The 13,944-nt window shown below is 43.0% G+C and overlaps 1 protein-coding gene across 2 annotated transcripts in view; it reads right to left on the reverse strand.

Moving 5' to 3' along the window:
- PRKG1 (protein kinase cGMP-dependent 1) overlaps positions 1-13,944 on the reverse strand; it is a 1,007,212-nt gene that overhangs the window by 261,973 nt on the left and 731,295 nt on the right. The gene's annotated exons all lie outside the window — the stretch shown is intronic.

The following is a 13,944-nucleotide window of genomic DNA, read 5'->3' on the forward strand; positions in this document are numbered from 1 at the left end:
TTTTGCTTTCCCCAAAAGTGCTAAATTTGCTATAAAAGACATTACATTTGAGATTTTGGCTACCAAAATCTACCTACCAAAAGAGTCCTACCAAAGCCCTTCTCCTTATAGCTGCACTGTTGGGTGCAATGTTGTGGGATGCAATGCCATCTTTTCTATGGGAGATGAGATATGATGTCATGATTAGGGTGAGATACTTCCATTGACTAAACAGGGCTGCAACACATCCAATCTTACTCATGCTATGAAGAGAATTTTTTGTTTCATGCTGTAGATGCATGTGAGGCTGTTCTAGACTATCCTAATATTTCAAATGTTGCTAAAATGTAGTAAACTCAGCCCCTCATATATATAATTATTGTACTGTATTGTTGGAGTTATTATTATGAAAATATACCACTCATCAGCAAAAAATTATATACCACTCATCAGCAAAAAAATTCTCAAAGCAGTTTACACAGCAAAAGAAATAAAACAAAATAATGGTTCCTTGTCCCAAAAGGGCTCACATTCTAAAAATCTAAAACAATCTCATTTAACATGTTTGCAAATTATTCATAACCATGTAGATCATACGAGTTATCTACAAGAAATGAGTTTGAAGTGGATTTATAATAGAAAAACCAATACAATTGCAGAAATAAACCCTGCAGCTTATTAATGTCCGTCCCCCCCGTCGCCAATCCTATAGGTTCCTTCGAAAACTGAATGCAGAGATTTAAGTATGAGCAAATGTTTGAGATGGCATGGTTTCTTCCTCTTACTCCCCCCTCCTATACATTTATTTTTAATTTTTGCAGAAGAATTAAAAAGAACAGAAAAAAGGGAGAAACAGCAGATATAATACAGGTCAGGAACAAATATAACGTTTCATTTTTTATTATTATTACTTCAATTAATCTATCTATCTATCTATCTATCTATCTATCTATCTATCTAATTCTCTTAAACTTACCCATCGTTAATCCCATGCGTGGCAGCTTTTGCGCGAGAGCTGCGGATTAGCGATGGGGATGGGAGGAGAAGCAGGCGTGGAGGAGAAGTAGCAGCCGCCAGGACGGCAGGCAGCTGTGCAGGGAAAGCAGCCCCCAGCAGGTGGCTGTGAAGGAGAAGCGGCCGCCCCCAGGCTGGCAGACAGCTGGCTGAGGAGAAGCGGCGGCTGGCTGCTGAGGAAAAGTAGCCAGGCCGCAGAGGGAAAATGGGCTGCGGAGCGGGGATAATGAAATGGGGCTGGGGTGGGGGGAAGCAATGGTGCTAAAGAGGCAAGAAAGAAATGGGGCTGGAGGGGGGGAGAAAGAAATGGGGCTGAAAGGGGAGAAAGAAATGAAGATGGGGGAGGAGAGACAGGGAGAACTAGGAGCGCAGGTGCTCAGGTTAGCTAGTTTAGAATATTTTTAAATTTTAAATTTTAAAAGTTTTAAATAAAACTATAAAATAAAAAAACAATTTTCAGTCTTTTGGGTCTTATCTATGCAGGTTTTTTTGGCATCAATAAAATTTAAAAAGTGTAACTAACACTCCAGTTCGTTACCTATAACTGAGAAGATAACTTCTTCCAGTTATAACACTTGTAAGTGGGAAGACTAGAGGCTTCCTCTAACATCAGCAATATAGTTCAGTCATATAAAAATAGCTATCTCTTGTGGGTAAAAACTTAAAGTACATTTAAGTCAACCTGTTAAAGTACCTGTTTCATAAAGCTATATTCTCATTAGTGTATATTTAAAACAATGTCAATAACTTTTTTTGTTGTGCAATAGCTAACGTTTTCTTGATGGAGTACAGTACAAATTATGAGCCTGATACAACTCAAATGAAGCATTGTAGGCCACTGATTTTAACTGGAGTGCTCAGATCATGTTTAAATTTTCCCATTGGCATCAACACGACTTTAAAGCATTTAATTTTGACTGGATCACACCAAAAATGTGTGTGATAAATTGTAATTTATATTGTACATCAAATGATAAAAATAAACTATAATAGGCACGATCCAACCAATATGTGTGCCTCCCCCTAGCCTTTGGGATTTCTGTATTATTTGTATACCCCTGCTAACTGAGCAAAGAGGCACCTTTCAAAGTGGTGATTCTCTTATATTTAGCAGGGGGAGAAAAACTGGCCCTATCCATCCTCAGCACAGCACCCCTCTAGTGGCTGTTGTTGGTGTCTACCTTGTGTGTCTTTTTAGATTGTGAGCTTTTTGGGACAGGAAATCATCTTATTTATGGAGGTCATTCACACAATCGAAAACTGTGTTCTACCCAAGTTTGGGAGCTATATGTGCTCCCAATTTTTGGCTGTGTGGAAGCAAGATAGGAGGAAAACCTGGGTAGATGTGACTGTGTGGAAGCAAGATAGGAGGAATACCTGGGAAGCTTTTCCTCCTACCTTGCTTCCACACAATCACATCCACCCAGGTTTTCCTCTTACTTTGTTTCCACACAACTGAAAATTGGGAGCACACACAGCTCCCAAACCCAGGTAGAGCACAGTTTTCGACTGTGTGAATGACCTCATTATTTCTTTCTCTATGTAAACCGCTTTGCAATCTTTTGTTGAAAAGCAGTATATGAATAGTAATAGTATATAAATAGTAATAGTATTTGTGGTGGTGGTACATTTTCTTTCCAGTCCATGTAATTGACAGTAGATGCACAGAAATAACCTTTTAAAATAATGTGGCTACAAAAGATTTCACATATGCTTCACACAGAGAGCAGTATGTGCAGTATTTGCAATTCCCTGTAGGGTGAATATGGATTGTATCTGGTGGGTATCCATACAGACTGCTCTTTCATATTTGGAAAAGGGGTGGATGGGAGGACTTGAGAATGAAGCTTCTGGGAGCGATTCAAGGTGTTGATTATTACCTTTAAAGGCCTAGATTTCCCTGAAGAACTGCCTTATCCCGCTTGAATCTGCCCAGCCTGTTTATTCATGGTCCTCCTCCACAGGACAACATGGGAACATGCCTTTTCTGTCATTGCCCCTATCTTTTGGAATTTTATTCCATCTGAAGTACAGCTTTTAAACAGAAGTTTCAGACTTTCACATGCTTTGTCAAACTGGGGCAAATTCTGTGAACGCTGTGATTGGTTTTTAGTTTGCCAATAACTGGTCACCTCTGCCTTCTTCAGATGCTTACTAGTCTGTGGAGTTTATGCTGCTTGATTTATTATGTGGTAGTTGTAACTGCAATGTTGTTATCAGTCCCTTAGGGGACTACTGTAAAATTCTTTACGTAGTGATACCACTGAAGATTGTTTGGAAATCTGAAGAGCTGAGCAATGCCACTGTGAGCTTCTTAACATAGGGATATTATAAGCTATATTGCAATAACTTCATTGTTCAGCTTTCAGACACAAAGCAAAGTGCTGGCTTTACAAAGCTTGTATCAAAGCTTGTATCAAATTACAAAGCTTGTATCAAATGGATCATGTACATTCCAGAGAGTACCTTGCATGTTGCAATCACTTGGGAGGTCCTACTTAAGTGCCTTTTAAAAAAAGATTTGCAGAATATTGCAGCAGGACTTTCTTCATGCTTCCCTTAATATTTCTGAAGAAGGTTTCCAAACTAGACTGCCACAGCCTGATCACACAAGCACTTAGAAATGTCAAAAGGTCTTCTTGTTTCACCAGACTTTTATGGTAGTGCCATAATTAATGGACTATCTTCTAAAGAGAATCTAAATAGTGCTGCTTACTTAGGGTTTTCGAACATTGTGATCATTTTATAATGCCTTATTTGCTTTACTTTCCCATGGTTTTGAATATGTAGGTAAAGCAGGATAGAAATTTTGTGAGTAAATAAATAAATAAATAAATGGTCCACTAGGAAACGATGGTTGAAATTTCATGCAGTCCAACTTAATAATAATAATAATAATAATAATAATAATAATAATAACCTTCAAGTCCTACATTTTAAACTGAATTTTATCATACCCATATTTGAAATAAACAAAAACAGAATTGGCACAGGAATTTACCAGGAACTAGTGGAAGAGCAAAACAAACTAGTTCAGGGGTAGGCAAAATGCGGCTCTCCAAATGTCGCTGTTGCTGAGCTACAACTCTCATAATCTCGAGACATAATTTAGTAATTCTTGGGATCAAGGGAGCTGTAGTTCATCAACATCTGGAGAACTAAAGGAAAGTGGTAGGCAATGGAGCTTCTGTTAAATAGTGTTAGCAATTTGATGGAGAAGACAGCATGGAGTATAAACATAAATATAAACTTTATATAAGGGTTTTATGTTCTTGACTGAGATGTACAATGAAGTATTATTGGAGCATGAGCAGAGGCTGTGCTGGAGCTACGTGAGGGGTGCTGAGGAGGTAGGCCACTACAGGAAGTTGTGGTGAGCGGCAGAGGAGCAGGTACAGACCTGCACTCTTCATTTTTAAAAGTGCCCAAGCTGAGCTTCAGGTCAGTGTACGAATCTCAATTCATGTACATCACTATTATCTAGTTTTTCTAGTTCTCCGATTGACAAAGACAGAACTTGGGTGCCGGCCTGTCTTGAGTTGTGGTTTTTTTTTGTGTGTGATACTGTTGTGGAGAGAAATGGACAGTGGTATCTCAGTTAGTGCTCTCTCTCTCTTTCTCATATTTTGTTGGTGATTACTGTAAGATGAGCTTATGTCTGGTCTTGAGACTAATTTGTGCTTCACTTACTGCTCTGGTCTGCTCTGCAATCTGCATTCTGTTTGCAAGGTGTCCTCAGTCAAATGTGGATAAAGAAGTTGCTCAAATTGAGCATATGGCTGTGCTTGCTGCTAAGAGTGCTGTTGTGGCTGCTGTTGCAATGCTGAAGCAAGGAGTATAATTGTATGTTAGAGAGCAACTTGTGTCAATGATGCTACAGCAGCACAGGCGCTGTGGTTGGCAGTGGACTGGATTCTGGGTCAGTGATTCCTTTTTGGCCATTTTTGGACGGTGTTTGAAAAATGTGTGCCCTGTGTTGGGAGAGACAGATTCCCTTTTACTGTTTGCTTCTAATCTGCAGTGTTTTGCAAGCCAGGGTTGAAAATGCATTGCAAATTGATATGAAAAACTTGTCGTGTATGCTCCATGAGTACAGCTTGTTTTGGCCATAGCGAACAATGGGAAACTTGATATACTCCATTGTTCCCATGGGTAGCTCCTAGGGACACCAAAGTGGGTTGTGTGGTAAGGCATGATGAGTGCTACCTACCACCCAATCCACAACAGAAATGGGCAAGTGGGTGATTTTTAACATTTTTAATGGAATATATGGGGGTTTAGGATTCTATGGGGTTTTGAGGAAAGGTGTTTTTTTTTTAATTGCCTGCTTCCCCATTTATTTTGAGCGTTGGGTGCCCTACACACAACCACTTTGGTGTCCCTAGGGACTACCCATGGGGAACAATGGGGTGTTTTGAGTTCTCCATTATTACCTATGGCTGAAACATTTGAGGCAATCGGGAAGTTTTGAGCTGGTTTTGTTGAAACAGCTGGCTTAGCCATTGTTTTGATGAAATGTTTTGTGCATTTTGTGTTTTGTTTTAAGCTTGAAACGAAATGCAAAATCCATTTTATGCACATTCCTAGGGCCCTCCTTACAATACAATGATGATGTGAGAGCCATGAGAGTGAGGCTTATTCCCATGCCACTGTATGTGAGAAGCTCAAGCTGCTTGGGAAAAGAAACCTATGCTGTGGTTCTTCCCCATACCAGCATTGCAAGCCCAAGAAACTAGGGCAACATGAATGTGTCAGACCTGTAGCCTGAGAGTCACTTTTTTGGCTAAGAATTCTTAATTTACTCATTTGGTACTGGAAGGAGCCATGCTGCAGAAACTCCTGTCCTCTTGGTTAACCTGAGCAGATGCCCAAAGCTGGGATTTTAAAGAGTTTAATGTTTCATAATCGATGAGTAAATATTCACATCACTGGCTGAAGATCTTGATCAATATGAGGATCGATGGAGAACACACAGCTAAAATGCCAAACAGGCTCTGAAATGTTGTTCTTAAATGCTAAAGTGAAGGTAGAGGTGGGAGGTGGTGGTGAAACAATCTGAAAATAATATGCCAGCTGTTTATCTTTAAAAACTATTCAACAGCATATTTCACTGACATCTCTCAACAATTTAACCACTATCGCTGAAATCAAGACTTTCCCAAACATAACAAACTTTCAGTTATAATGATGGGCCCTGCAGGAGCTCAATAATATATTTTAATTCAAAAAGCATTAACATAATTAAACATTCTCCTATAAACTAGGAATACTTGATTTAAAAAAAAAACCCTGAGTGTTCACCTTATTCTTAAAAATCAAGGTATTTTTGAGTTGAATATGTTAATATAAACAAATTGCCTATGGGTCTTTATCAATGAATATTTTAACTTAATCAAGTAACAAGTATCTGTGAATGAAAAGTTTTAACTTTTGGGATTACAAAATAAGAACTGGCCTTGTGGAAGTAATATAAATACAAACTGCTGAATGGTATTCTTTCCTTCACTCTGAACATCTGGACGTCTTGCTGAAATGGATTAGTTTGATCTATTCCAGTGATTCTCAGACTTGGGTCCTCAGGTGTTATTGGACTTCAACTCCCATAATCCCCAACCAAAGGCCACTGAGGCTGGGGATTATGGGAGTTGAAGTCCAATAACACCTGAGGACCCAAGTTTGAGAATCCCTGATCTATTCTCTTAAAATGTCAAAAATTCTTAATGAAAAATAGTTTATACAAAGAATAAATATAGAACAGTAACATCGGAGGAGGGATACTCTGCAGCTTGTGTGCCAAGATAATCTTTAGGAAAACATATGCTATATATTCCCTACAAGTCTTAATCGAACTGCACAACAAAACTCTACATTTGGCAAGTACTAACTTTATGCATATTTACTGAAAAATTCAACCTTGTTCTATGTGGCTTAATGCTTATTAAGAATGCACAGGATTATAAACAAAATATTTATTGAGTAATCATAGAGCAATCATTTTTTAAAATATGTATTTTATATGTCTAAATAATATAATAAAAAGAGCAAAAAACAGAAGAAGCAAAAACTCGTGTGTGTGCACGCATAGGAACACACACATACACAGCACCTTGCAAGCACATGGAACATGGACTCTAGAATGGGTGTTTCAGAGTGGGTTATGATTGGCCAGAGTGGGCTGACACTCCACCCCCCTCAGGGATGACCAGGCAACAAAGACTGCTGCTGTAGTCAAGGCTGATCAACAAAGAAGAGGGATGGGAGGAGCCCACTATCTAGGACCCAGTGGCCAATGGCAGAGCCTTGCTTGCTGTGCTTTGGGATCAGAGTGTGACTGAACTGAACAGAGCAGAACTAATGTGTGTGTTGAGGGGGCAGAGAGAGAATTGAGGTTCATAATGGAAAGACGAATTATTGAAGAGTTAGTTTCTTGTTAATTACCATTCTAAAATTCCTAAAATGTCTTTTCAGTACAGTTGGGATCCATTTTAGGGGCCCAGTGATAACCTGCCTTCACCTTTTGAAATAGATAGGGCACAAATCTAACTGCCCAATGCTATGCATGTTTACTCATGATTAGGCCTGATTGAATTCAGTGGGGCTTACTGCTAGGTAAGCTCAGAAGCCTGCTGGAGAAGAAGAGAGAGGATACCATCTTCCCCAGGGTGTGAGACTGGGGTGCCTGCCTCTTCTCTTCTGCCCTCCCTGGTTGCCATCTGTCTCCCCCCAGGACTGCTTGCGGAGAGGCTTTGCAGGACTGGGGCTGTAAGGGTGACTGGGCAGTTTTTCCTGGTTCCACCTGCTGAGCTTGCTGCTCAGCCTATATAGGAAGACTGCCAGTGGCAGCGGGCCTGCCACCGAAGGGGCAACACCAAAGGGGGTCACCCCTTTGGGGGAGCCACTTTGGGGGAGAAACAAGGGCAAGGGCTGGACACTTTGTCCAACCATTTGTATAGAGGGAGGCATTCAATAGTGGGGCTTCTGTTTAATCAGTTTTAAGTTGTGCTGAGGTTGGGTTGAAGTTGTAATGTGTGTGGGTTTGTCTGGAGATGGGGAGCCAGGGAGTGCCTTTGTTGAAGGTGGGGCAGCTATTCCGGTGGTGGTGGGGAATAGAAGAAGAAAAGCCGGCAGATCAGCAGGCTGTTCCAGAGGAAGGGTAGTAAGAAATCTAATAGCTGTCCCCCTTTCTGGCTGTCCTGCCAGCTCTTTGACCTCGGGGAGCACTGCCAACAACCCACATAACCTTACCTTGCTCCTCTGCAATGCCAGGTCAGTCCAAAATAAATCAGAACTCATCCATGATTTGATCATGGATGAAGGGGCCGACCTGATGTGTATTACTGAGACTTGGTTGGGGGAGGCTAGTGGTCCAGTTTGGTCCCAGCTTCTCCCGCCAGGATATTCTGTAGAGGAGCAGGTGAGGGGACGTGGGCGGGGAGGTGGAGTGCCTGTGGTCTATAAGGATAACATCTCCCTTACCAGGGTCCCTGTCAGGGTATCAGACCATATTGAATGTGTGTACTTGAGTTTAGGGACCAGGGATAGATTGGGACTTCTGTTGGTGTACCGATTGCCCCGCTGCCCAACGGAATCCCTTACTGAGCTCACAGACTTGGTCGTGGAACTTGCATTGGAGTCTCCCAGACTTTTGGTGCTGGGGGACTTCAATGTTCATTTTGGGACCAATTTGTCCGGGGTAGCTCAGGAGTTCATAGCGGCCATGATGACTATGGGCCTATCCCAAGCGGTCTCTGGATCGACGCATATTGCAGGTCACACGCTTGATTTGGTCTTTTATTCTGATCAGGGTGGTGTTCCGTGGGTGGGGACTCCTACGATCTCCCCATTGTCATGGACGGACCACCATCTGGTTAAGGTTGGACTTACAACCGCTTTCCACTTTTGCAGGGGCGAGGGGCCTATTAGAACGGTCCGCCCAAAGAGGTTACTGGATCCGGTAGGATTCCAAGAAGCCTAGGAGGGATTTAATGTTGGCTCTGCTGGTGATCCTGTTGATGCCCTGGTTGAGAACTGGAACAACTTGCTCACCAGGGCAGTAGACACAATTGCTCCTAAGCGTCCCCTCTGACCTGCTTCAAAATTGGCCCCTTGGTATACGGAAGATGTACGGGGGCTGAAGCAGCAAGGTAGGCAACTGGAGCGCACGTGGAGAAAAACTCAACTCGAATCTGACAGATTACGACATGGAACACATTTAAAGATCTATGCTCAGGCTATACGTGCAGCAAAGAAGCGGTTCTTTTCTGCCTGTATTGCCTCTGCGAGTTCACGTCCGGAGGAGTTGTTCAGGGTTGTGAGGGGACTAGTATCTGCTCCCTCTCCCTTGAACCAGAATTTGGAAGCATCAGTTACCCGCTGTGGTGTGTTTAATGAATTTTTCGCAGACAAAATCTCTCGGATTTGGGCCGTCCTAGATAGAGACTCCACAATTAATTTGTTTGAACTGGAGGTGTCCTACAACTCCTCTTATACGATTCGACTGGATCAATTTCAGTTTGTGACTCCTGGTGATGTGGACAAGCTGCTTGGAGTGGTGAGGCCTACCACTTGTCCTCTTGATCCTTGTCCAACATGGCTTGTTCTATCTAGCAGGGAGGCTGTTGTAGGCGGCCTGGTAGAAATCATAAATGCTTCTCTGAGGGAGGGCAGGATGCCTCCTTGCTAAGGAGGCAATTATTAGACCTCTTCTAAAGAAGCCTGCGTTAGATCCCTCAGAGTTGAGCAATTATAGGCAAGTTTCCAATCTCCCATGGCTGGGCAAGGTAATTGAGAGGGTGGTGGCCTCTCAGCTCCAGGCGGTCTTGGAGGAAACTGATTATCTAGACCCATTTCAAACTGGTTTTCGGGCGGGCTATGGGGTAGAGACTGCCTTGGTCGGCCTGATGGATGATCTCCAATTGGCAATTTTCAGAGGAAGTGTGACTCTGTTGGTCCTCTTGGATCTCTTGGCGGCTTTCGATACTATAGACCATAGTATCCTTCTGGAATGTCTGAGGGTGTTGGGGGTGGGAGGTTCTGCTCCTACTTCTCAGACAGATCCCAGATGGTGTTGATTGGAGATTGTTGCTCTTCAAAATCTGAGCTTATGTATGGTGTTCCTCAAGGCTCCATACTCTCTCCAATGCTTTCTAACATCTACATGAAACCGCTGGGAGAGATCATCAGGGGATTTGGAGCTGGGTGTTACCAGTATGTTGATGACACCCAGATCTACTTCTCCATGTCAACTTCTTCAGGAGTTGCCATACCCTCCCTAAATGCCTTCCTGGAAGCAGTAATGGGCTGGATGAGGGAGAATAAACTGAAGCTGAATCCAGATAAGACGGAGGTAGTTATTGTGCGTGGTTGGAACTCTAGAGACGATTTTGATCTGCCTGTTCTAGACGGGGTCACACTTCCCCAAAAGGAACAGGTTCGCAGTCTGGGAGTACTTCTGTATCAATGTCTCTCTTTGGTTTCTCAGGCGGTGGCCAGAGGTGCTCTCTATCAGCTCCGGCTGATACGCTAGCTGCACCCGTTTCTCAAGATCAATGACCTCAAAACAGTGGTACATTTGTTGGTAACCTCCAGACTGGACTTCTGTAATGTGCTCTACGTGCCTTTGTACGTAGTCTGGAAACTTCAGTTGGTTCAGAATACGGCAGCCAGGTTGGTCTCTGGGTCATCTCGGAGAGACCACATTACTCCTTTGTTGATGGAGTTACACTGGCTGCCAATAGGTTTCCGGGCAAAATACAAAGTGCTAGTTATAACTTATAAACCCTAAATGGCTTAGGCCCTGGGTATTTAAGAGAGCGTCTTCTTCGCTATGAGCCCCACCGGCCATTGAGGTCACTTGAGGAGGTCCATCTCCAGTTGCCACCAACTCGTTTGGTGGCTACACAGAGACGGGCCTTCTCGGCTGCTGCCCCGAGATTGTGGAATGCGCTCCCTGCTGAGATACGATCCGACCCATCTCTGGCAATTTTCAGAAAACACCTGAAAACACATCTCTTCAACCAGGCTTTCTCAACTTTTTAAAACTTGTTTTTAAATTGTTCTGATTATTTAATTGTTGTTTTATGATATTTTTAATTGTTAATCGTTGTTTTATGCTTTATAATTTTTGTTTTAATTATTAACTGATTTTAATGGTGTTTTAATGTAAACCGCCCTGAGCCTTTTGGAAGGGCAGTATAAAAGATTTAATAATAAAATAATAAATAAATAAATAAGAATGAATAGGCTATAAGCTAATAAAATAAATAGCTGTGTAAGCCTCTTTCATTGCTGGGTAAATTGTAACGTATGCAGATTGGAGGGAAGCAAGGTATGTCCCAACAAAAAGGCATACTCAAGAGGAAGAAAAACAAAGCAAACAAATAAAGAAACTGCCAGACCCCAATGCCACAAGAAACCTGTCTCTAATGTCAAAAGGAGATATCACCATAAAACAAAAATAAACAACAATCTGTTCCCCCTCCCTTCTCTCACTTTCCTAGATATTGTTTTCCCCCAATCCCAGCCTTTATTCATGCTTAAATATTAATGAAAGTTTGTTGTGTGCATGCATAATTCACAAACTGAGGACACTTAACTTTGTACCAGGACTGTTATTAAATGGCTGGTGGGAAGGAAGGGTTGCCCTCAGCTCAGTTAAGGTGGCTGAGTAGCTTATGCTGTAGAAGCTGAGGACTGCTGTTGGTCTTTGTGAGTGAGGGGAGAAGTTATTTCTTCTCCCAATCCCTGGACCTTTCTAAGCGGGATTGTGTAGATCATACAATGATACAACAGAAACATAACTGAACATGTAAAATTGCTGTTTGCTGATTATATCTGCTGTTCCAGTAGTAAATGAAAAGGTTTATTACACTTCATGTATCTGCCATCTTGAATTGGAGTGGATGACATCATCATAAACTATGCATTTGAGGTGTCCCTATGTGTCACTACAACTATACCAAATTTGGTCCAAATTGTTTCCCACTTGCACCTCAGATGTTCATGTCTCTGCAATCTAGAATCTGGGTGGATGATAGGGATGTGAACGGAACCAGATTTCTGGCTCGGCTAGAATCTGGACTGGATTCAAGCCACCTTGGGTGGCTCGGGCTCAATCGAGCCAGGGCTGCTTCTGGTCCGGGTACTGAGCCGGCTGCAGGAGTATACTTGGAAAAGGGGAATCCGGCGAGGATTCCCATTTACAAATAAAGGGCTTACCTTAAAGTAAATGGGTGGGGCACTAGAAAGGGTAATCATCTCAAAAATAAGGCAGTGGCAGGGATGGTGGGGTGGGGGCTACTCCAACCCCACCTCTGGCCTCCCAAATGATAGGCTGGGCAGACTGCGGCCCGCTTTGGGTTTCTGTACAGACATGGAGACCATTAGAGTGACTTCTGTGTGTGCCCAATTGTTTCATCACATAAATTTGCTTGGTGACACAAATGGCCTCTGCACATGCATGGAAGTCACTCTAATGGTCTCCGTGTTGGTGCATAGGCCCAAAGCGGGCAACAGCCTGCCTGGCCTGTCATCTGGGAGGCCAGCAGTGGGAGGGAGATTGAAGAGCCCCCACCGCGAGCTCTGCCATCCCTGCCGCTGTTGTCCTCAGTGTGGCTGCAGCCATCTCCGCCACCTTATCTTTAATGTAAACGCTACCATTTCTCATGCCCCCACCATAATTACAAGTATACCCCTTGAGCCCCTTGTGCTGGCCCGTGAGCCAGCTCTTTGAGTTGGGCCCAGCTGGACTTGAGCTCGGACTGGCTTCACTATGGGGCTGGGTGGGCTCAAGACTGAAACCTCAAGCTAAACCGGTTCGAACTTGAGCCCAGCTTGATTCGGTTTGGTTTACACACCCTTAATGGATGGCATCATTACAAACTGCAATCTTGAGCCATCCCTATGTGTACTTACACCTGTAGCAAATTTGGTTCAAATCACTTAGGCAGTTCACAAGTTAGCCCAATTGTGCCTCAAATGTTCGCCATCTTGAATTGGGGTGTCCGCCACCTTGAACTGGGGTGGACAACATCATTACAAACCATGCTTGAGGTGTCCCTGTGTGTCACTAATTGCAAATGTACCAAATTTGGTTCAAATCAGTTAGGTCATCCACAAGTTAGACCTATTGCACTTCAGATGTTTACATGTCCACCATCTTGAATTAAGATAGTTAACATCATCACAAACTATGTCATTGAGGTGTCTCCATGTGTCCCTACAACTGTACCTGATTTGGTTCATACTGGTCCAGGCATTGCAAAGTTGATAGGGACACACACATATACACATGGACAGACAGACAGACATCTGGATGGACAGACATCTGGACAGACAGACAGACAGACAGACATGGAATGCTGGGTGATCTCATAAGTCTACTGGAAAGTAGGCTAAAAGCAAAAGCAGGTTCAAAATAATTTGGTATCAAACCTGACACCAGGACCAAAGAAAGATAACCTCAGACAAAACACTCTTGTGGCCCTACTCCTTCTTCCCCCCTTCACCCACCCTGGTCCACCAATGTTGTCAATATGAACCAATAAGCTGGGGGTCCTCACTCTCCTTGCCTTTAGGGCACATCCATGGGTGTAGCTATGATTGAGCAGGTAGGTTCAAAGAACCCACAACCCCCCCAGCTCCTGAGCCCCCCCCCAGATCCCTCCCTCCCTCCCTATTATCTTCATTATCTCCCTTACTCTAAGGGGACACCAGGGAGAGCACGGGCCCCCTCTCCCCTAGCTATGTCCCTGGGCACTCCCCCCACCTTGTTCCACCTGTCTGAATTCCTGCTTGACACAAATGTTGATTATAATGAAAGATCATTTGACCTCTTAATGAAGGTATAGATATTATTTTGAGGACTCTTAAAACAGGAAATAATCCTTCTTCTTTAATACAAAAAGAATGAGAGAAATCTTGCCAGAGGGGTCTACTTTCTTTGATGATAAC

This window comes from Hemicordylus capensis, chromosome 3, assembly GCF_027244095.1.
Source record: "Hemicordylus capensis ecotype Gifberg chromosome 3, rHemCap1.1.pri, whole genome shotgun sequence".
NCBI classification, from domain to species: Eukaryota; Metazoa; Chordata; class Lepidosauria; order Squamata; family Cordylidae; genus Hemicordylus; species Hemicordylus capensis.